The sequence below is a fragment of the Heliconius melpomene genome, chromosome 20 (genome assembly GCF_056956725.1).
Source record: "Heliconius melpomene rosina isolate 202511_hmr_F chromosome 20, ASM5695672v1, whole genome shotgun sequence".
Lineage (NCBI taxonomy): Eukaryota > Metazoa > Arthropoda > Insecta > Lepidoptera > Nymphalidae > Heliconius > Heliconius melpomene.
The window spans coordinates 14,564,787-14,588,356 of record NC_140408.1 but is presented as its reverse complement, the minus strand read 5'-3'; the positions used below and the strand labels follow the sequence as shown (position 1 = coordinate 14,588,356).

At 35.4% G+C, this 23,570-nt stretch overlaps 1 protein-coding gene across 2 annotated transcripts in view; it reads left to right on the top strand.

Annotated features, from left to right (window-relative positions):
- Positions 1-5,073: 5,073 nt before the first annotated feature.
- dsb (scavenger receptor class B member debris buster) overlaps positions 5,074-23,570 on the top strand; it is a 58,232-nt gene continuing 39,735 nt past the window's right edge. The window contains exon 1 of one of the 2 annotated variants that reach the window (XM_085204834.1): positions 5,074-5,204. The gene's annotated coding sequence lies outside the window, so the exon portion shown is untranslated. Of the gene's footprint in view, positions 5,234-23,570 lie in introns of both variants that reach the window. The other variant, XM_085204833.1, reaches the window with a different exon arrangement.

Below are 23,570 nucleotides of genomic sequence, written 5' to 3'. Positions count from 1 at the left end.
GGATATTTCCAAATTTGAAACAGGACTAGGGTACTGGAGATGAGCACTGCTCTGAGCTCTTTACCCTTACACCCGTCACCCGGTCTGTGAATACATGGGATGCTCAAAACATTCTTCTCTTACATGGCCGAACACAGGTACCCAAATCGGGATTGAATCCGCTACCATCGCGTACCGGGCAGTCAAGCTGCGCCACATTAAGTTAACATTTATTTACGTTATATCACATTACATAATTATTATAAGCTAGTAATGCTTCATAGAATAAGATCATATAAAGTGAACAATACCGTGATTTAATGATTTATGTAATATCTATTAGTGTGGATGTACACTTATTTTATAAAACGCTCAGAAATACCGCTCTGGTGCAGTAGTTGTGTGCTTCGCCTTGGTTGTGGATACGATGTCTTCCGATGTCACGCTTTACTTCGTGTATAACAGGATAGGTAGAGGAAAGCTTGTGAAAACATTCTGTTCTACACGTGCGCGGTATGTGTAGAACATTTTCCACGATTTTCCATATCTTTGCCAGTTCAGTGGCGTTGCCACTCAACAGGCATTGCCGCCAGAATTCAAATTGAGGAATAGGAAATATTTTAATGGAAACAGAGTGTCTACCTAGTATTAACTAGGATCCCTCTTCTACCTACTCACCCTACTATTTATTTATTTAAAAAAAAAAAGGATAAGGCAATCGAGCGTTTGGGTCACCCGATTGTGATCACCGCCGCCCACGACCCCGTGCAATGTGCAGGATACAGCGAAAAGCTAAAAAAACAGTCTAATCTTCCAATTATTCCTATATATTAAAACTAAGCTCATGGCGAGGTGGCAGGTAAGAGGTAGTAGTATTAGAGGTATTATAGAATAGGTAGATAGATGCTCAAGATGATCTGAAGGATATTCAAATTATCTTCATTCACATTTTTTTTTACGCAGCAGGATTAAATTCGCAAATCACACCTCTTAACGAACGTTCAATAAAAGTGTCGAGACACTCTCTTCCCCACATAATATGTACAAACTATAACAATTGTATAAGAACGTGGCAACGAGCGCTTGAAGTGTAAACAATAGGTGCGGGTTCAATTCCCGCTACGTTTTTTCAACAAATTTTCTAGCGTTTTAATCGTTTATTCTACATTCCTACTTGTAATAAAGTAATAATATAAGTTAGATAATTAATTATCGTGTCAAAAGGAAAACTTGAATATGTTGTTGTATTTATTTATTAGTTTGTATGAAACGTGTATGTAAACAATTTTAATTTGAATTAAAATTAATGACTGTTCGTGATACGCGTTCGTGGCGCAGTGAAGATGTCGCTAATTGAAATGATGATTCTGCATTCAAATTTAATTGATTGAATTTATGACAAGTATCTTTGGGCCATAATTAAACCTTAAAATAATAAAACAAGCTCAATGATTAATTAGGGATAACAGTAAGGAACGAAGCAAAGCCCGGCGTTGAGTTCCGCCACTCAACGGACAATGCTTTAAGATTTTAGCGGGATGTGGGAAACGGAAGTGTTTTAATTGGGTGCGGAGTGTCTTAACACCAGATTTGATGACTTCAAAGATTCCCTCTTCATTTTTCAGTATACATAGTGAAGCTAAAGAAGACTTGAGACGAAGAATTTCTTCGCCTTCAATCACCTACAATGTTGCAAGCATATAATTCTAACAATTTTCTGTTTATAAAGTAATTATGTTTTACGTAGAAACTATTACCTAGCGGGTCGAATGTCACCGACGTTGACAAAAGAATTAGACGGCATTTAAAATATTAGATATTATTTTGATTTGAACTGAAACCTAAGTTATTATGCAATTTCCTTTGTTTAGGTTAAACTCATATTTCATTTAACTTTTTATTGTTCTGTAGCTCAAAAGAAAAACTCCTATAAGAGGATCACTTTGTCGTCCGTCTTTATGTCTGTCTGTTGTTAGTCCAAAACCCTTTCTTAAAATCGAATCGATTCTAAGTTATAATTACTTTTCTTTGACTCACAAATAACAATCATGAAATTGGTACGGAACCCTCAATGAGCGGGTCCACCTCGCATTGTCCATTTTTTTCTGCGAATAGGCACTATTTTCATTAAATATGTTGTAAAGTGGACTTTGTACATCAGTATAGGATGCTGTCGTAGCATATTTGAGGTAAAGTCTTTTATTTAGGCTTTGTGTTCTTTTAGAACACACGATGGTCGTGGGTTTGATTTTCAAGAAATCTACATTTATTATATTTTTATTTTTTAGATGGGCATAAGCATGTGACTGTAACGCAACGGTTGTGGATTTAATATTTAAATTACTTTGCTAGGTTTGGAAAATTCAGTTTTTTGTGTAAACATAATCTTTATTTGAAAGGCCGCCGTAGCGTCTCGTAGCGTAGTCTCGCGTACAAGTGTTTGGCTGTCAACGCAATGGTTGTAAATTCGAACCCTACTCGGGGGAATGAAATATTAATTATTTTCTTTTCTGATAAAGATCTGATCGCCGTCGCCGCCGTAACTCATCACGCAATGCTTCAAGAATTCGGCGGATCTCCACTCAGGATTTGGTTTCTTTTTTAGCATCACGCTATATGCCGCACATAGCAGAAGGAACCTGGGAACCTAGTTAAGACATCCGATCCCCACATTCTGCCGAATTCTCGAGGCATTGATTGTTCATTGGCGGAACACAAATAGGGTTAGAAAAGTATATGAACAGCTAGAAAAGAGCTGATAATCTTCAAACGGCTGAATATATTTTCTCGAATCATGGATAAAAACACTATTAATTCACCTTTAAAAACAAAAAAATACATCTAAATCGGTTCATCCGTTTGGGAGCTACGATGCCACATACCGACATACAGATACACACGTTTATACACACGCCAAACTTATGACACCTCTTTTTTTCGTCGGTAAAACAGGTAAACCCACAATTTTCATCTAGTTTAGTTATTACTGAACAAATATTGTTATATAAGTCTTTAACCTAACAATTATTTTAATGGCAATAATTATAATATGTACGTATATATAATTGATGGTAAATTGTCAATCAGATTGTCACTTAATGTAAAGGAAGTGGAGTATTACACCCTCATGGTTCAGTGGTTAAGGTCACATATTATTAGTACATCAGTTGTGTTTTGAGGCCAGTCGTGATGCAGGGGCATAGCTCACTCGACCACCAATATTCCTACGCCCACGCGTTAACCGCGTCTTTATCTTTTTTTCAAATTTATTTCAAGATCAAAATAATCTCTAGTAAAGTAGACTTTTTAAAAAATATTTCGATCTACATTACAAAGGTAACTATGGTCATTTAAAGATTTAACAAATAAAAACTGAAGAAAGGATACTATTTTTTTATTTTTATTTTTTTAAACCAGGCTAGAAAGCCAAAGTCAAAGTCAAAGTCAATCAGTCTTTCATGGGAATAGAACCCGCAACCGTCGCGTTTAGTGTGAGATTGTTGCTTCGCCCTGACGCGCGACTTCTAAGTTGAGCTTAGTTTATAGCAACCTCTTTTAGGATGAAATGTCAACCCAACTTGATACATAATTAAAGCTAATTAAAAATTGCAAGTAAACAGAAACAAAAAGTTCAAGGCTCTGAGCAAAATTTAATCTTTATTTATCATACAAAGATGAGAAAACTATTAATTACGACCAAAGTCTCGAATTCGATTTCCTCTTAAGTCAATTATATAGATTACTAGCGACCCACACGCGGTTTCACTCGCTTAAATTTATTATAATATTAAGGCTGTAGTGGCGGAGGAGCACAATGGTGTGATGTAACGCGAAGGTTTTGGGTTCAATCCCTACTCGAGGGAATGAATTATTATTTCTTAATATTTTCATTTCCTCGCTCCGGCGTCGCAGCATTCTGCCACTCAACACGTAACGCCTCGAAAATATCACCGGAGGAGTTGTATCCCATATACATAATATTAGCAGGGAAGGCAGAGGGAACCTAGTGTTAAAATACTCGGATTCCGAATTCAAGATATTGCTTTCTAGAGTGAAATTAATGTCGCGCTTTGTCTGCAAGAGCTTTGTACTAGAGCTTTGTAACTAGGCCGCGAAGGACATTCAGAAGAAGGCGCAGTGAACCAGGAAACCTAGTGTTCAGACATTCCGTTTCCCAATTTCAGAATTATTGAAGCATTGCGTGTTGTGTGGTGGAACGCAACACCGCGCTTCGCCTTGTTACTATTTCCTCGTCTGGAAATCGAACCCACAGCCTGTCGCGTTACAGTCGCACGCTTGTGCCCTTCGTCACGACCTGGCCTCTATTAAATGAAATAGTGGAGAAATAAAAATAAATATAAATGTAATTTTATCACCTAGTAAAAATTGAGGCCTTCGTGGCGCAGCGGCACAAGGGTGTGACTGTAACGCGACAGTTGTGAGTTCGATCCCCACTCGGGGAAGTGAAATATTTATTTACGTTTATATTTCTATTTCTTCGCTCTGCTGTCAAGGCAAAGAGCGGCGTTGAGTTCTGCCACTCAACACGCAAAGCCTCCAGAATTCGGCAGAAAGTGGGGAACGTGTGTCTTAACACTACGTTTCCTCAGCCTACCCTGCTGTGTGCGGGATACGTGAAGCTGGTTTTTTTTTTAAAATTGAACCTACAACCATCGCATCTACAATCAAACATTTACCAAGTTCCGATGGCTAGAATCTCTATATTTCCATACTAATACTATAAAACTGCTGAATTTGTTTGACTGAACGCATTAATCTCAGGAACTAAGGGATTAATATAGTCCATACATCCAAGAAGGCTATAGGCTGTATTAAATAACGTTAATCGCACTGTTGTAACTCACTGTAGCTGCGGTGTAACTGTCTCTTGCACTTAGAGTTTGTCATGTATGATACACGCACTTATTTGTAGTAATTATATTTCCTCTGATCTCTACAGAACTACTAAAATATATTATCATATATTTTTTCGTTATTGGGAATCAAACCCGCAACACTTGTGTTTACAGTAAAATATTGTTCCATTGCGCCACGACGGCCTCAAATAGACTGTTGATACTGAAAGCGAATGTCTACCATCAGTCGAGCAACTCGCGCCGTTCATTGCGCATGCTTCGCGCGTTTTTTGACAGTGACAGTTTGTTTTTTTTTCAGTGCCATCTGAAATGTGAGTGAATTTTGTGCTTTGGATACTAGTGTTTTGGGTAGGTTGTGTTTTTTTTAAAGAATTAAGGTATGTGCTTTTTAATTTGAATTTTAGATCTTAAATAATGTGATATTTTTCAGTAATTAATACAAATTAATACTAAAAAATATCATTTAGGTAATTATAAAAATAAAAAATTAGAAAGGCTAACTCAACACAAACAAAAAACAAATGAGTGTTATTAAAAACTGTTAAAATTTCAGGCAAACACTTCAACCTAAACATCTTAAACCAAAACTAAAAATTAAATATAGATAAAAAAATAAAAATATACACACAATTCATTAATTTTTTCTTAGATTACGGTTGTAATTTGTAATATTATGTCATTATCTCGTTGCTTTCACTCGAAGGTGGGGATGTGGGGCAGTAGGCCAAGAAAGTATTATCTCGGTGGCTGTATGCATAAAAGCCATCTCGCGTTATGTTTCATATTAATATTATAGAAATTCCGTATGTAAGGTTTATTTTTATTTTTTTTTTGTATTAAACAAGATGAATATATTTTAATGGTACAACAGTTTTTCAATTTTTTCAACTATTTTTGATATTATTAATTACATAGATTTTTGTATCTTTTCATTATGAACGATAGGTAGATGGCGTAAGTTTATATGCTATATATTAAAGATATTGTGGGCTTTAAAGATAAATCTCATAATTTTTCTTACCATGAATTGAACATGCAACAATTACAATAAGAAATACAAAAGATTGCATCTTCCTCTCTTTTGCTCAGCTTTGTAATTTTTTCTCTACATATTTTGTTAGTTTCCCTCTGTGTCTTGCATATAGGACAGGCAAATATGGCGAGTTGAGTAATAGAACTCAACTTCGCGCTTTGTAAAACTTCATAATACTTATTATATTTTATATATTTTTCATTTAAATTGTAAATTTTAATATTATTTTTTTATGTTTTTTTAATATTACTAACTTTACAATCTTTTTAATAAATGTATATTTTATTGTTTATTTATTTGTTTTTTTTTTTCTTCACAAATAATTATGTTCTAGAAGCTTTCAAAATAACTTTTTAATTTTTAAAGTTAATTTCAAGTAAATCCTCAAGTAGCTGCAACTAATGTATTTCTAATGCCTTTATCATAAAATTTGTACTCAAAATTATAGAAGGTCACGGGTCACAAAGACGGTGCATTCCCCAGTTTTGAGATTGTGTGCCCAGGCCGAACGGGCGAGGGCGTAACACTACGTTTTCAGGTTCCCTTACCTACCCCTATCCTGCTGTGTGCGGGATACAGTATGTAGATAAAAAAAACACAAATAGTACATACTACAACTAGCAGTTGTAAAAATCCTAGTAATAACAATGTTAATACAAACGATTCACCTTGTATTATAATTGCGTTATGAATTATAGAAATTAACAATAATACTACACTGCCTTGAGAACTATTAGAAATCTAGTTAAATTAGAATTTGTATTACATACATACATACATTCATAAATATACGGATATCACTAGCTTCTGCCGGGAGCTTCGCCCGCGTGGTGAAATAGAATATAACTACGAGTACTTGGACAGACAGTGGGTTCCATCGAGACGATTAAATGTAAATATACTGCAGCTTTCTTCAATAAATGAACTAACCAACACACCTCTATAAACCGTTAAGAATATCTTAAAGTGTGACTGTACTGCACGGTAGACAGAAGCAACGCAAGTGAAATTGACTTTGACACCAAGGGAGATGTATGCCCAATTTTGGAGACGCAATGTGTCGAGCGGTGGAACTCAACGCCGCGTTTTGTCTTGTTACTAGAGCGAAGAGAGTTTATTCAACCGCGTGGACCTGGTTACTGGGTGGGTTTGAGACCAGTTGTGGCGCAGTAGCAAAGCTCGGCATTGAGTTTTGAGAATTGGGCAAGGAAAAGGGAAGTGGGGAACGGAAGCGTTTTAACACTAGGTTCCCAGGTTCGCTCTGCCTACCTTCCAAGTTAAAAAAAACAACAAGTAAGAATCGAGTCTATAACCGTCACGTTTACAATCGAACACTAGACCACTGCGCCACGACGACCTCGAGATCAATATAATGTTAACATTTATTACAAGTCTTTAAATTTAATGGCTGCGGTAATAAAAAATAATTAATAGTAATTTTATTATTGTAAGCCTATCACACTTTGCTACTTTACTTAAGCTAAACATAATGTTACCTTATTGAGACAGCTTATTGTATGAATCTAAAAGTGGCTGTGAAGGTGGGTTCGATTCCCATTCAGGGGAATGCAATATTAAATATTTTTATTTCTATGCTCTGGTAAGAAGGTAAGGCAAGGTGTTGAGTTCTACCACTTAACATACAATGTTTTAGGTATTCGACAGAAAGTGGAGAACGGAGTATCTTAACACTAGGTTCCTTCTGCCTAGCATACTATATGCGGGATGCAGCATGAAACTGGTACTATGTGGTTGTAAGCGCGATGGTAGTGGATTCGATACCTAGTCCCCCTTAGTATTGATGAATGATTAAATAAAACGCTTTCGTTACTGAGTGACTATAAGCCAACGCACAGATGAAAATCCTGGACTTAGAAAGCTGATATTTGGTAGGAAGGTAGGGTAGGGGCAGGGAGTGTAGGGGAGCATTAAGAGAGTGTTTCTTAATATTTCTTCGGGAATGGAAAAAAAGATGAAATTTTATGTCTTAAAGTCCACGCAAACAAAAATGCGAGCGACGACTTGTTATTATATAAATACTAGCGACCCCCTTGCGGCTTCGCCCGCTTTTACTACTGGATTATTCATATAATGTATGTTTGCAAATCACTTAAGATAATGTGAAAATTAATTAAACCCTAATGCAACCCGCATTTTCGTAGTTTCAATAAGGATTTTCCAATTGTTTTACTCGGCAAGGATATTTTAATAGGTATTATATGTGCTACTAATCTTTTCAAGTACTTATTAAAATATATTTAAATGACTATTTTTAGATAGTTAAATGACTATTTTTAAACGGAAGAAATTATAAACAAAAGCCTAAAATAACTACTACAAAAAATATGAAACCAAATATATCGCGCTGAAATAATACATTCAACTCCAATTATCCAATACGTGCAAACGCATCTAAATCTTCGTTGCTATGCCTATATAGCGGGCGGGTTTTTTTTTCGAGCTTGTGGTTAATGCTGAAGAGGGTATTCTGTCCCTGATGAAAAGCAAGCACTACGTGGCTGCCTGTGAGGAAAATTAAATAGAATGCATTGACCGGGAATTGAACCCGGGCCGCCCGCGTGGCAGGCGAGCATTCTACCACTGAACCACCGATGACTGCTCATGACGCGCTTGTATAAGCAAAACGTCGCGGGGCGCGTTTCGCAGCAAGGATGTTTTGATATTGTAACAACTTCTAAAGTACTTATTAAAATGAAAAAACAGTAAAAGACAGTTTTGGTCTACATTAAATGGCCAACGTAACTAATATACTTATTTATATGCTGAGAGTAAGGGATAAGTGAAACTTGAGTAACATACAGCTGATGTGTCAACGGCGGGATGTGTCAACAATTAAATGCGTTTTTCTCTAAATCTATTCGCAATTTCGAAATAGTGTAAAAAGCAAATTTTATCTTCGTTTAACGTAGAAAATTAATAAAGTATTTTAAAGGATAAGGATTAATACCATTATGGAAAAATATGACTCAAAATAAAAAACATATTGAAATTATTATTTTTAGACAGAAAAATGATCACTACACGTTATCCTTAAAAGATAAAAATATGCTCTCGCGGACTTTTTTGTAGATCTTATTAAGAGGAACAATACTCCAGTACATTATTGTCATGTAGTACTTACCATTAAAGCAGCGCATGCGCGAAAGTGTCTCAACGGGTAGGACTTTAGACACATTTATCGTATTTATGTTAATTTACATAAGAATGTACAAATAATAAACTATATATAAACCTTCCCTGAGAAATACTCGACCTAATGGTGAAAACCGCATAAAAATCCGTTGGGTGGTTTAGAAGAAGAAGAGTTAGAAAGTTCAGACAGACACGAAAAGCGACTTTGTTTTATAAGATATAGGATACAATACTTGTATTTAAAATTGTTAAAATCCTGTTTACGACCGTGAAAGTGAACTTTAAATATTTTTTTTTATAGTAATATTAAAAGAGATTGACCAAATTGATTACTTATATAAATAACTAAAACTAAAACTACTAAAATATTTATAATTAATCTAAGACTAAGTCACGCTCTACGTCTACGCCTCTTTAAGCTATTGAATTCGTACAATTGTAGGTACATATACTGATAAACACATCACCCTTCTTCGGGTCCCGCAGTCGGGAAAAAAGCCGTTAAAAGAAAATTAATAATGTATATATTAAATTGAATTTTAATAAAGCAATAAAAAAAATATCATAACTGTCATATTGTGTTCATTCTTCCAACGAAAGTTGACACGCTACAGATGAAAGTTACCAAAACTGCATTTTATCGACGCCGTCGTGTCGCAGTGGGCCGCCTACGGCGTAACTGTAAATGTGGTGGTCGTAGGTTCAATCCTCAGACAGGAGAATGATTAATTATCATTTCTTCTCTCTGGTCTCTTATTTTACCAGAGCCAGAAATAGAGCAACTTGCGCTTTAACAATGTAACAGATTCAGGCATAAAGTGGAGAATATAGTGTTTATTCACTAGTTGTAGCTATATATAGCGTGAGAAAATGAATATTAAATAGTAGCAATGAATATTAAATATTTTTGTCCCCCGTTCTGGCAAACAGAACAGAACAGAACTGGCGTTGAGTTCCGCTACACAACACGAGTTAACATTAGTTCCTGAGATTCACGCGTTCAACCACGCATACTCTGCAGCTTTATAATATCTATTAGTATGGATCATACAGAATGCTAGTTATTAAAGTCACGTTTAAAACATTTAAGTGCAATTAGAGTTAATCTTAGATCATTAAGTAGACACATCTAGATCTCTTGAATTAACTTATTTTATTTCTGGGTCAAGTTCAATAGGCTACGGCCTAAAGTGCATTAAATATTTCTTTTTATTATTATTATCTGTTGTATAATATACCTATAACATAAGCAAAATAGCAGTTTCACGCTTTTTCCCGCTTAGCAAGGTAGACAGAGGGAACCTAGTGTTAGAACACTCTCCTCCCAATGCGCCGAATTTTCTAGGGATATCACTCTTTCATACAACCGCCACTTTTACAGTCAATGGCTGTCTCACGAGGGTCTCTACTATACTATACTATAGTATAGTTAAGTAAGCTGTTATGTTAATTTTTAACAACAACAAATAAAACAAGATAAAAATATTTCAACAGAAAAAAACTATAGATAAAAAAAATAATTACAGTAGTTTTTCTTATGTTTATAAATGTTATATTTATTTTACATTAATTAATTATTTAAATGATATTATGGTTTTTTATTTCCTATATTAATAATATAAGCAGGCAGAGACAACCTAGTGCCTAGACATTCCGTCTCACTTGGGTGGTAAGAAGATATTGTGTGACCTAACTCTTAACAGACTGGATAGAGTCCAAGGGTCCGGTGACCACGGACTACTACAAAATGTTCGAAACGTCGGTTCCTCGACCTGAAGAGTTTTTCAATTCGAATCAGTAGTTCCTGACATTACGTCATTACGTTCAACCAAAAAATATCTCCCGCATTATATTATTAGTATAAATAGAGGGTTATTGACTCATACCCATCAAAGAAAATTGATACGTAAAATCCACCGAAAACCAAACTCTAAAAAGTAAATAATCAACTAGAAAAAAGCTGATAATCTTCAAGCGGCTAAACATAGTAGACTCGAGTCACTGATAATAATACTTATGATTAAAGCATCTTCCAAAAACTCAATCAAAATCGATACGATGTCACAGACATACAGATACACATATACTCAGGTAGCACCACATTTTTTGTCGCTTGCTAACAACTATATGAATAAAAATGTAAGCAAAAAACGCTTATTTACGATGTACATATAATTTATTCGGTCTTGAAACAGTTATAAACTAAAAATAAAAAACGTTAGATCTAATTTTAGATATTATATAATTACTAGTTCACTCTTGAACGACAAGACAAATACTCGTTTGCTCTGAAATCCAATGTCTTGATAATTGGACGGTGCATGGGGAACGGAGTGTCTTAACACTCTTTCCCTCCTCCTATCCTGCTATTTGCGGGAAATAGCGTGACACTGCGTGGATCTTTTTTTTGATTTACGCTGATTTACACTGTAGGTATTCTGCACATAGCAGGGTAGACAGGGGGAACCTGGGAACCAAGTCCTGAAGACACTCCGTTCCCACTCCGTAACCCACTATACGACACATTTTCGCGTTAAGTGGCGGAATTCAACGCCGCGTTTAGCCTCATTACCAGAGCGAGAAAATGAAAATATTAAATGATTCATTCCTCTGAGTATCGAACCCACAACCGTCGCGCTTACAGGCGCACGCTTGTGCCAAGACGGCCTAGATGGTAATTATACAGTATCTAAAAATAAATGTAACGATTTTTATTTTTATTTTTAGTTTATAACTAATTCATGGCCAATTAATTAAATTACGTGTATAAGCGTATTTTTGTTTTTTTTTCACATGTTATATTTTTATATACGTTTTTATATGTTATTTAAATTTTAAATTATTTGTAATATTTTTTTACATACACAGCAGGGTAGGCCGAGGGAACCTAATGTTCGGACATTCCCTTACCGACATGGCAACAAATTTTCGAGACAATGTGTGTTGATTGGCAGGAGTCCCAGGAGTGGGAATCGAACCCAGAACCATCATTTTACAGTCAAACGTTACGCCACGATATCTTCAGTTTAAGTAGTTTCTAAGTAATTAAACCAACGCACAGGAATCGGAGCACGATTGAGGAACGAGTTATTGCGGTTTCGTTATGTTGTAACATATGTACATACCTTATATATTTTTATATATATCTCTGTATATAAGAATATTTATGCGTTTAGTGACTTATTGACAACGCACTCCCGAAACTTCGCGGCGTAGAACGCTGAAATCCGTGTATATATGTTGGGTTAAGTGAGGGGCCGTCGTAGCGCAGGGTGGCGTGTGATCGTATCGCCACGGTTGTGGGTTTGATTCCCACTCAGAGGAATGAAATATTTAATATTTCCATTTCTTCGGTTTAGTAATGAGGCAAAGCGCGGCGTTAATTTCCGTCACTCAACACGTAATGTTTTAATAATTTGGCGGAAAGTGGACAACGGAAGTGTCTTAATGAGGAACGGAGTGTCTTAACACTAGGTTCCTAGATTTCCTATACCTACCTTGCCGTCTGCGGAATGCAGATCATCCTGATCATGCTGATGAGACATCATGTTAATGTTGGGACGCATCGAAGGTGGATTTCTCGAAGTTACTACATTGAAGGGAAAAAAAATATTTTACATCTCGAAAATAAAATAGCGAGCGACGGCTCGTAGTGCTAGTACTTCATAAGTTTGTAGAGAAAGTATTGTACGAATACATTCGTCAGAGCTTTTCAATTTGACCTAAATTTTGTAAAGTAAAATTTAAAACATAATATCAAAATATTTATATTTCTTATTCACGTAAATATATTATATATTACAAATATCTTCACGGTCTATCCACTGCGGAATAGCAGGGTTAGAAGACGGAACATGGGAACTCAGTGTGACACCCCGTTACCCACTTTCAGCCTAATTCTAGAAGAACTGCTGCATCTTGAGTGGCGGACAGGCTCGTGCTCGGTACCAGAGCGAGGAAATAAAAATATTAAATATTTGACAATAAAGAGTGGGAATCGAACCCACAACTGTCGGGTTAGCGGCCACCCTCTTGTGCCCCTGTGCAAAGCTTCTGACTTGTGAGTTCAGTCCACTTTGGACAAATATTTAAATACAATTAAAGCATTTTTGTTTCTACTCAGCCATCGCGTAGAGTAGAGCACCGCCATTCAACATGCAATATCTGAAGTTCAGGAGTAAAGTGAAGAAGGTAAAACTGAAAAAGAAACATTTCAGGCCGATCTAATGTCAGTTAAAAGTTAATTAGCATCTCTTAGTGCGCATGTAAGTCAATTAATAATCAATCGCAAGCAATTTTTTTATATTGGAATGCGAACTCATTTTTTTCACATTGATTGCCACAATTGATGTAGCGTCAGCGAAATATTATATTATACATATTGTGAAATTCAATTTTGCTTATATTTTAAGCAAGTATCAAATATCATGTACTTTTATAATTAAAATATTTATTTGGTTTTAAAATTATGTACTGCAAGATATCTTTTGAGGATTGTGACTAAACGCGACGGTTGTGGGTTCGATATACCCCCCCCCCCACCAAGATACAGATTTTTTAAATATTTTCACTGGCTCTGGTAATAAGGCAAAGCGTGGCGTTGTGATACGCTACTCAACACGTTATGCCCCACAATTGAGTTGACTCTATAGGAACGGAATGTCTTAACACTAGTTCTATTTTAGTAGACACTAGGTTCTCCTGGACGCAAATATAGATAAGATGTCCCTTAGCAATATTCAATTGACTTCTCAAAAATAGTAATAAGGTACAAACCAATTAATTGTACACATGACATACTTTTTCAATATATTTTTTTTCATATTTCTACATAAAAATAGTTGTTTCTAGTAATATTACGAAATTATAATCTTAGTTAATTTGCACATTTACTTTAAACACTTATTTCCTTCATATAAACAACGTCCGGTTGAGAAATAACCACTCGGTTAGCTGAGATACTTTAGATTATCATGTTTAGCAGTCAGTCCCTAAACTAGGGTAGGGATTGACTGACAAACGCAATTCGTAGACTTATATTCCCTTAGCTTATACCTACGGCTTCGCCTTTATGATCAAAAGGATATCACAAAAATTTTATATGACACATGTGTCATGACACATTCTAAGTGCTCACTATGACACAGGTACAGTGGGTTACATAGAAACGATTAAAATCAATAAGTATCCAACATAAAAAGTGTATTTGATCCACTAGTTACTGAGATTAGCGCGATTAACCAAACAAACTTTTCAATTCTATAGTATTTATATAGAAATATATATATGTTTACAATTTATTTTAATATATTATTTTGTTTTAGCTTTTGGCACGTTTGTTACTGAATGTGGCAGATACGTGGAGGTCGTGTATTTGAACTCAACCAAAGCAAAATAATCGATTTTTTCAAGTAAATTACTAAGTAAAAGTTATAGATCATGTTTATTCGATAATTGATAAATTATAATTGTAGATTATTTTAAATCTAAATTATATTTAATTATATTATTTTCACTTCACGCTGTATCCCGCACATGCACATGCGTCTTGTTGCTAGCGCGAAAAAAGTTTTTTTTTTAATATAATTTTTTATTCCACCGACTGGGAAGCAAACCCACAACCGTCGCGTGAAAAAGATTACTATTTTAATACTATTACAAAATACTTCACTTGAGCCATAAAAAACGTAATACAAATGTATACAATTTTTTGGGTCACAAGCTATGAACACAATTGTATGGTTAGCAGAAAAAAACCTTTTAATTTATGGAAATATTAATTTTAGAACAAAAACAAAAATACATATCGTTTAATAAATTTTAAATATATACGAGTACGTATGTATATAAAAACCGTTACTGCGAAGTTATATTTTGTTTTATTGATTGATAGTGAGAGTGTATTCAAATCAGATATACAAGTGTATATCTGATTTGAACATATATAAGTATATATGTATGTACTCGTATGTGACGTTGTTATATTTTAATTTTTCAAATGTTAAGCTTTCCTTCAAGGCAGGGTAAGCAGAGAGACACTAGTGTCAAGACACTGTTTTTTAATTTCACATTGGGGGTAGACAGAAGGAAAAATAATTCTAAGAAACATCCAGCTATTTGTTTGATCGTGAATTCAAATTGACTTTAGATTCTTTCCTCGTCTGGATGTCAATCTGTCCATCTATACTTATTTACGAAAATTTAAGTATGTTTATCATTTGTATCATCATGGAAGCTCCGTATATTTTAAGATCAGAGCCATGTGTGAATTGTTCAAAAATAGTTACATTCTTCATATCTATTACAAGCTTTTGCACCCGACTTCGCCCGCGCAGTCACGTGAAGTGAAGAAAGTGAACAATAATCGATCTCTCACTGACTATTATAAGGTCACACCTGTGTCTGATAGTACTACTCCTCTCCTTCGTGCCAATGTTGGAATGGAAAGTGGTCATGGAACATGTTGGTTACAGTAATAATTATTTTTCTAATATCTTTATTGCCTCATCATCTTTTACTGACTCCATAATCTCTCTAGGCCTCTCATGGGCCACCATGTCCAAATCGTACGTCTCACTATAACTCGATGATTTAGCCCCGATTCTCACACTAGCGGTGAACTCCGCAACTCAACACGCATTGAGGCGTGGGAAGTCTAACAGTGTCTAAAAGTGGGGAACGGATGTGTCTTAATGGAAACGGAAGGACTTAACACTAGGTTCCCGAGCTACTTCTGCCTATCTTGCAATGTGCAGGATACAGCGTAAAGGACAAAGGGATTTGAACGAACCCTTTACAAGAATTTCAATAATTTACTGAAATATCCATGATGGTTTACCTTGCACTTAACCCTCACAAAAAATGACAATTTCATTGTTTGTTTTTTTATGAAATTGGATTTTTTTTGTATATCCGCAGTATTGTATTACATTATATTACTAATAAAGGGAATTTAAAAACTATAAAAACATATATAAGTATATGAAAAAAATCAAGGCGTCATAAAAATTTGACAAAAATATTATTGACAATTTTTAATTTCATTTTACATAAATTGTTTAATTTAATTTAATATATTTTATAATTTGTATTACGTAATATAAACAATTTTAGGTACGTTAGATATAAATTTTAAAAACCTGATAGCTTCTAACCTGTTTAGCTTATATATTAGAATACCACAAAGGCTACAATTTATATAAGCATTTTGTATAATTTGGTTATAATATAACAAGTTTAAGCGGGCGAAGCCGCGTCTGAGTTGCTAGTATATTTATATGTAGGTAGGTACTTATGTACAATTAAAGTCCTCCGTATTAGGTTCCAGTCTAGATTCTAGACTTATTTTGCTCTGACACTAACCAGTATGATCTTGACCCAGTGAGTTGATTATTTAACTTTGCCTTATACTAAGTGCTTTGAAAGGTTAATCAATTAATATATCTATATATATAAAAGGACTTGTCCACACTGACTGAGGTAAGACGCACGCACAGCCGTAACCGCTGATGGTAGAAACGTTAAATTTGGACAAAAGTTTACTTTCGTAATCTGGACATCCACTAAGAAGGGATTTTGAAAAATTTTAACCCTAAAGGGATGAAATAGGGGTTCAAAGTTTGTATGGATTTTTTTTTAAATCGGCACCGATTTTTATAAAATTGGAAATTTAGATTTTTAAAAGTTGAACACGTGTTTCATCGTTTTCTAAAATTCACCCCCTAAGGGTGCAAATAAGGGGTTGAAAGTTTGTATGGAAAAATCTTTAAATCGCCACCGATATTTATTAAATTTGAAATTTAGACTCTTAAAAATATTTCATTGAACACATGTTTCATGTGTTATTAAAATTCACCCTTAAATACGCAAGCGAAGCTGCGCGCGTCCTCTAGTTTATATATATATATATCGTCGGACTGAATTATTTTGTTTTCTCCGCAATGGTAATACAAAACACGGCGTTCAGTTCCGCCATTGAACACGTACCTAATGTTTTGAATACGGGAGGGAAAGGGAGAACTCATAATATTTATTTTTCTGTCTACCCAGCATTGCTTCTTCTTTATTTTTTGAAGCTTCTTATTTATTTTTTGTTATATATTTTAATAAAAGCTTCCCTCAGAGAAGAGAGTGAAGAGACATTGCGTGTTAAGTGTCGGAACTCAAAACGGCGTTTTGTCTAAAATTGAAATCATTACATCAAATTTCCAATAACAAACTAACTACAAGAGTAAATAGAATATCAACTTCGTTATATAACATCTACAATTGACAGTAACTTCAAATAGGAGTCAGTCATGCACCGCGCGCGCCGCCCGCCTTGACACTATACACTACAGAGATAAACAATTATCAAAAAAACAATATGCTAATTTAGAATCGATTATCGGATTCCGTTGTTTTTCATACTGTAGAAGAAATTGTTGTCTTCGACACGTTATGTCTCAATTTAGGGCGTAGTGCGCAGCGTTGAGTTTCGCAACTTGACTTACGTCCGGTAAAATAGAGTGCGGCGTTGAGTTCCACCACTTAAGGAATAATGTCACAAAAAGTAGGCATAAAGTGGGTATAGGAGTGACACTAGGTTTTTTTTTTCAGAGTCTGTAAACACACTCGAGGGCTTTAAATATCCAAGAATATTTTCATTTCTTCATTCTGGTAACGAAGTAAAGCGCAGCTGGTAGTCCCGCCACTCAACACGCAGTGCTACGAAAATGCGGCGGAAGTGGGGCACGTAACGAAGTCTTAACACTAGGTTCCAAGGTTCCCTCTGCATATCCTGCTAAAAAAAGTGTAAAATTTTCTTAGTACGATTAAATCGTTCTGGTACGACAAACACGGCGTTGTTTTACGTCATTCAATATATCTAAAAATCACGAACACTGGACTTTACCAACCCTGCTACGAGTATACGCAAGTGTAAGCTCTTCATTATTCTAAGCACGTACTGGTATTTTTTTCGATATTTTCCCACTTATCATTAATAGGAATTACCATATTACTTGTACCTGCGATTTCACCACTGCGGTGAAATGGAAATAACTCAACGTTGTGTATGACACATGACACATTATATGTGGCCAAGATAACTCTGACTGCAGGTACAGTATTCGAATTTCGAACCAATAGTTCCTGAGATTAGCGCGTTCAACCAAACGAACTCTTCAGCTTTATAATATTAGTATAGATAGGAATTTCCATAAGTATTCTATTTAGTCATTAGGTATATCGCTTCTTACGAACCAAGGTGACATGAAGCGATACCATATTAGGAGCAATGCTATTCAATGAAATTTGCATCATCATAGAAAATTAATATACATATTAGTATGTATTCTTTATCCTGTTATGAGTCCCGCCTTAGACGTCGGCCCTTGGGCCCACTTGGAAAGTAAAACATACAATACACTAGCGACACGAGCGCGGCTTCGCTCGCTTATATTTATATTAAAGCCAAATTATATAAAATATTACATAAATTTTGTATAAACTTTCATCTAATGTGGTGTGTATTCGATACCAATTTGACGGAAAGATTATGCCAAAATGTAGCATTGAGTTTAGTATGAAATTGAAATGCAAATGAAAAATACTTAATTTTTTTAAAAATCGGACGAATGACAACAGACCGGCACAGCATCCTACTGCAAACACGACTGTTGCATATATATTCGACTCCCACTTGATGAAATTAATTATTTTCATATCTTTACTTTGATTAACAAACCGCGAAAAAAATGCGTTGAAGGCCGCCAGTCAACACGCAATATCCCCTCAATATTGGGGGGAAAGTGGAGAGCGGAGTCTCTGAACACTAGGTTTCTTTTACCTACCCTACTATATACGGGTGAAGGCGAAGCTGAAAAAATGAAAATTCATGTAATTTTCATAAAACTCGAGTCAGTAAATGGTATATTATTAAAGGCAGTGAGACTAACTCTTGGCGTGACTATTTTATTTTGAGGTTACGTCAAGGACTCGCTCGTCTCTGTGTAAAATTATATAATAGCAAAAGAATACCTGCTATCTATTTCTATACCTACTAATATTATAAGAACGAGGAGTTTATTTGTTTGAATGCGCTAGTCTCGGGTAATGCAGATTCGATTTTATTTTGTGTTGGATATTTAAGGAGGAATTAATTTAAGGAGGAAAGCTATAGGCTATATATATCACGTTGGATTCGATTCTTTGTAACCCACTGACCCACCGATCAGAGTCACCTCGAGAACTGAGAATGTGGCATGTGCCATATACACAAGTCTTACTACTTACAAAGTGGGGCACGGAAATATCTTAACGCCGGGTTCACTCTTCCTCCGTTCCTCCCCTGTTATATGCGGGAACAAATAAGAATCGAACCCACAACGGCCTCTACGAAATCAATAATTGATTACTGAATCTCTACTGAGAGGTCAAGGGTCATAAAGTCCATGCAAGCGAAACCATAATCCATAACTAGTGAATAACATAAACAAATAACAAAAAAAATATCTAAAATGACACCTCTTTCGGCCAAATGTGACGCAACGGTAAGGAAATAAGGTTCTGTATGTCACTGGGTGGAGTTACGTAAGACTACGACATAAGCGAGTGTTAGCTAGGCCTGAGATATGTTCATGAGGTATTAGTTACAGATATCATTTTTATTAGTTTCACGCTGTATCCCGCACCTGGGTACCTAGTGTCAAGACATTCCTTTCCCATTAAGACACTTCCGTTTTCTCTTTCCACCGGCATTCCTCGAGTGGGAATTAAGCCCTCTACTTGTTGCGTGTAGTCGCTACGTAATTTTTTATACGTTTTCTAATTATAGTATTACATCTTAAAATCATGTCGTATAGGTCATTTAATTCTAATAAAAAATATCCAAGGAGTCTATGTCATACACCTAAACAAAATTATCCTAATAACACTCACGACGGTGGCTCACGGTTCGATTCCCACTCAGAAGAGGATGAATTATTTTTAATTCGCCGCTCTGGTAAAAAAAATAACGCGGCGTTGAGCACCGCCACTCAACACGCATTATGTAAAGAAAGGAAGGTAACTGATGAACGAAGTGACTTAACATAACTTAGATTCTCTCTGTTGGCCTTGCGGGATACAGCGTGTATCAATTTCTTAAAATTATTATTTTGCGTGAAGTAACAATTGAATCTGTGACTTATGACATACAAGTCACTAACTAATAAACAAGTTATCACTGTGCCACTAATGCGGCATTATCATTTTAAGATCATTGCCGTTTTATTTTATTTAGAAATCTAGTTTTTAGAAAAATATTTTAGATATAAAATGGCTGAATGAAATATATAAAAAAATAGATAAAACCATCGTAGCGTTCCTACTTGTTATTTAATCGGGGTTTCGATTCCTAGTTGAGGTAAAAAAATATTTTTACATTAATTTAGTTTTTTTAATATTTTAGTCTTTTTGACCTGTTATTATTCCGTACCAAGATCGCGTAGATATAGATAAAAAGATAGATAGAGGAGCAACAAAGTAATCCTATAAGGGTTTAGTATTTTCTGTCAAGGTAAGGTACCCTAAAAATAGACAAAGCCATTGTATACGTTTATCACAAAATAAGAACCTTTATTAATGATTTTTTTATTAACTTCACGCAGTACCCCGCACATAAAAGCACTTTTCGCCGAATTCTGGAAGCAATGCGTGTTTTGTGGGACTGGCGTCTAATATAACATAAAAATCCATGTTAGCTTTTTTCGATAACAATAAAATAACAGTATATTATAATGAATGAAAGTGTAACGAATAAAGATGATTCTTAAAATTTGGGTCTCGCGTTTACATATTTAAAGTATTAATATGCTAAATATTCGGCGCAGTAGAGAGTGACTGTAAAAGCGACGGTTGTCAGTTCGATTCCGACTCGGGGGAATTATTTTCATTTTCCCGCTCTAGTAACGAGACAAAAACGACGTGGAGTTCCGGCCACTCAAAAAGTAATGTTTCCAAAAACGCTGAAATTTTACATATATCTTGTGAAGTGTAGGGGAGGTTCCCGTGGTACAGGGACTACTATTGTAAAAGCGACGAGTGTCACGGTTGGGAGTTCGATTCCCACTCGGGGGAATGAGATATGTAATATTGTTTCGCTCTGGTAACTAAGCAAAAAGAGCGGCGTTGGTTCTACAACTCAACACAAGACGCAATGCCTCGGGAATTCGGCGGAACGTGAAAAACAGAATTGTTTTAATTAGAACAGAGTTGTTTAACACTAGGTTCCCTCTGCCTATCCTGCTATGCGCGGCGTATAATGTGAAGCTTTTAATAAAATTGTAGTAGTACAGCTTAAAAAAAACGAGAGAGTTAAATTTCAGGTAATTGCAACGGGAACGAGAAAATCAGTATCTTTTACTTCATAGTCCACGCAGACGAAGTGGCAGGCTGTAACATGTTATTTATTAAAAAGTTTATTTTGTGCAAATGTATGCGCCATCACGAACTGAGCTTGCTATAAAATATTAGTGACATATAAATTGTTAAATTATAAATATTCAATAGTTCGTAATAAAATGTTGTACAATATCTAACTGTTCGTCCGTTCGTTCTTCAAGCAGGATAGAGTAGGCGGAGTGAACCTAGAGTTAAGAACCCGTTCCCCACGCGCCGCCTAATTTTCAAGACGTTGCAGTGTTGGAATCTGCCACTTAGGCAGATTCCAACACCGCGCTTTGTCTTGTTTGTGTTGTTTGAATAAAAAAATAAACTAGTTAGTTATGTTTTTATTTCATATATCGCCATACATTAGCTTGACACCGACTTCAAAATGATAAAATCTTTGTAAAATTATTTTTCACTTTTTAGTTCGTTGTTAGAAGTCGGTTTTTCATTTTGTTAAAAATTAATTTATGTATGAAATAAACTACAATAATAAGTTTGTAATGCAGCAAAAACGATGCATAAATACTTTGATTCCATTTACTTAGAAGCTTGACTGTTTCTGTAGATCTGAATATTCAGTGGCGAGAATTAGGGGAGGCCTATGTCCAGCAGTGGACGTTGAAAGGCTGATGGATGGATGGATGGATGGATGGAATATTCAATATTAATTTCAGATTGATACACCCCCGCGATCTCGAACAAAGTGATCTTATAAGGGTTCCGTCATTTCCTTTTGAGGTATGGAACCCTAAAACAATAAAATATGTTATTTTTATCTATATCTACTGACATAATAAAGTTGAAGAAGTTTTGTTTAATTCAAAGCTAATCTCAGGAACTAGTGCTTCAAATTAAATAAGTTTTTTTGAGATGGATAGTCCAGGAAGGCTATAAGCTCCATAATATTTAAATTTAATTTAATTAATCGTCTCGATGTAACCCGCTGTACCTGCTGTCAGAGTTACCTCCCACACTTAGCATGTGGCATGTGTCATGTGTCATACGCAACGAGTAGATTCCATTTGGCCACACGAGCAGAACCGCGGGTAAAAGATGGTGTATTAGACTCAACGTGTAAACCTTTAGATGTTGCAACTGACCGGTTGACTTTCCCTTTCATTCGAAGTAGTTTTTGTTGCTGTTATTTTAGCAGGTGTTTTAGATTGAATTGACATTTTTGCGATCACTAAGTTAAGAGAATTAAGTGATTAGTCACTCTGTTTCTCACTATTCATCTAAATAAAGATGATGAAGAAATGGCAGTGTCTAGCATCGTGCTTTGTACAATTGGAACGATCTAAGGAAAATATTTTTCACTCCATCCGGGCGCAGTGGTAAAGAATTTAATTTTTCTCCTGCGTTCACGGGAATGTTTATATTTTAAACTAGCTTTTGCTCGTGGCTTCGCTTGCGTTAAGTTGGAATAATTTTACATCGTGAGTCATTTATGTTATAAGAACTCCAATGCGCATACATACATTTGAGCAATATTTTTTATGTACTTATATAGGTAGTCGCATATAGCAAGGTGGGCAAACGGAACCTGGGAACATAGTACTAAGACTCTGTTCCCATTAAGTCACTTCCGTTCCTCCGTTTCTTACGAATCCTGGAGGCCGTGTTGAATGTCGGACGTTACAGTATATAATATATGTATGTACTTGTATATAAAATTAGTTGCTTAATTAACTTAGAATCGAACCCACTTACTCCGAAGAATAAAAATACACGACGTCATCATATTTTTCTCTTATTCGTAGTAATAATGAGGTCACAATCACAGCACATGGCATTCAAGATGATGGGTGTGCATGACCTCCTCGCTTCAGGGAGCACGTTAAACTATTGTCAATTCACCATGGTTTTTACCATAAGATGGCTGTATAATAATGTAACCACAAGATTTTGGTTTGGATTTTTAGATGGTTGCTGTGGTTAGACACATTATTTTTATTTTTTACTAGCTTCACGCTGTATCCCGAACATAGCAGGGTAGACAGAGGGAACCTGGGAACCTTTAGTTAAGATACTCCGTTCCCATTAATTCAATTCCATTCCCCTACTTTCAAAGTTTTTAAGTATTGCGTGTTGGTGTTGGGATAAATATATTATTTAGA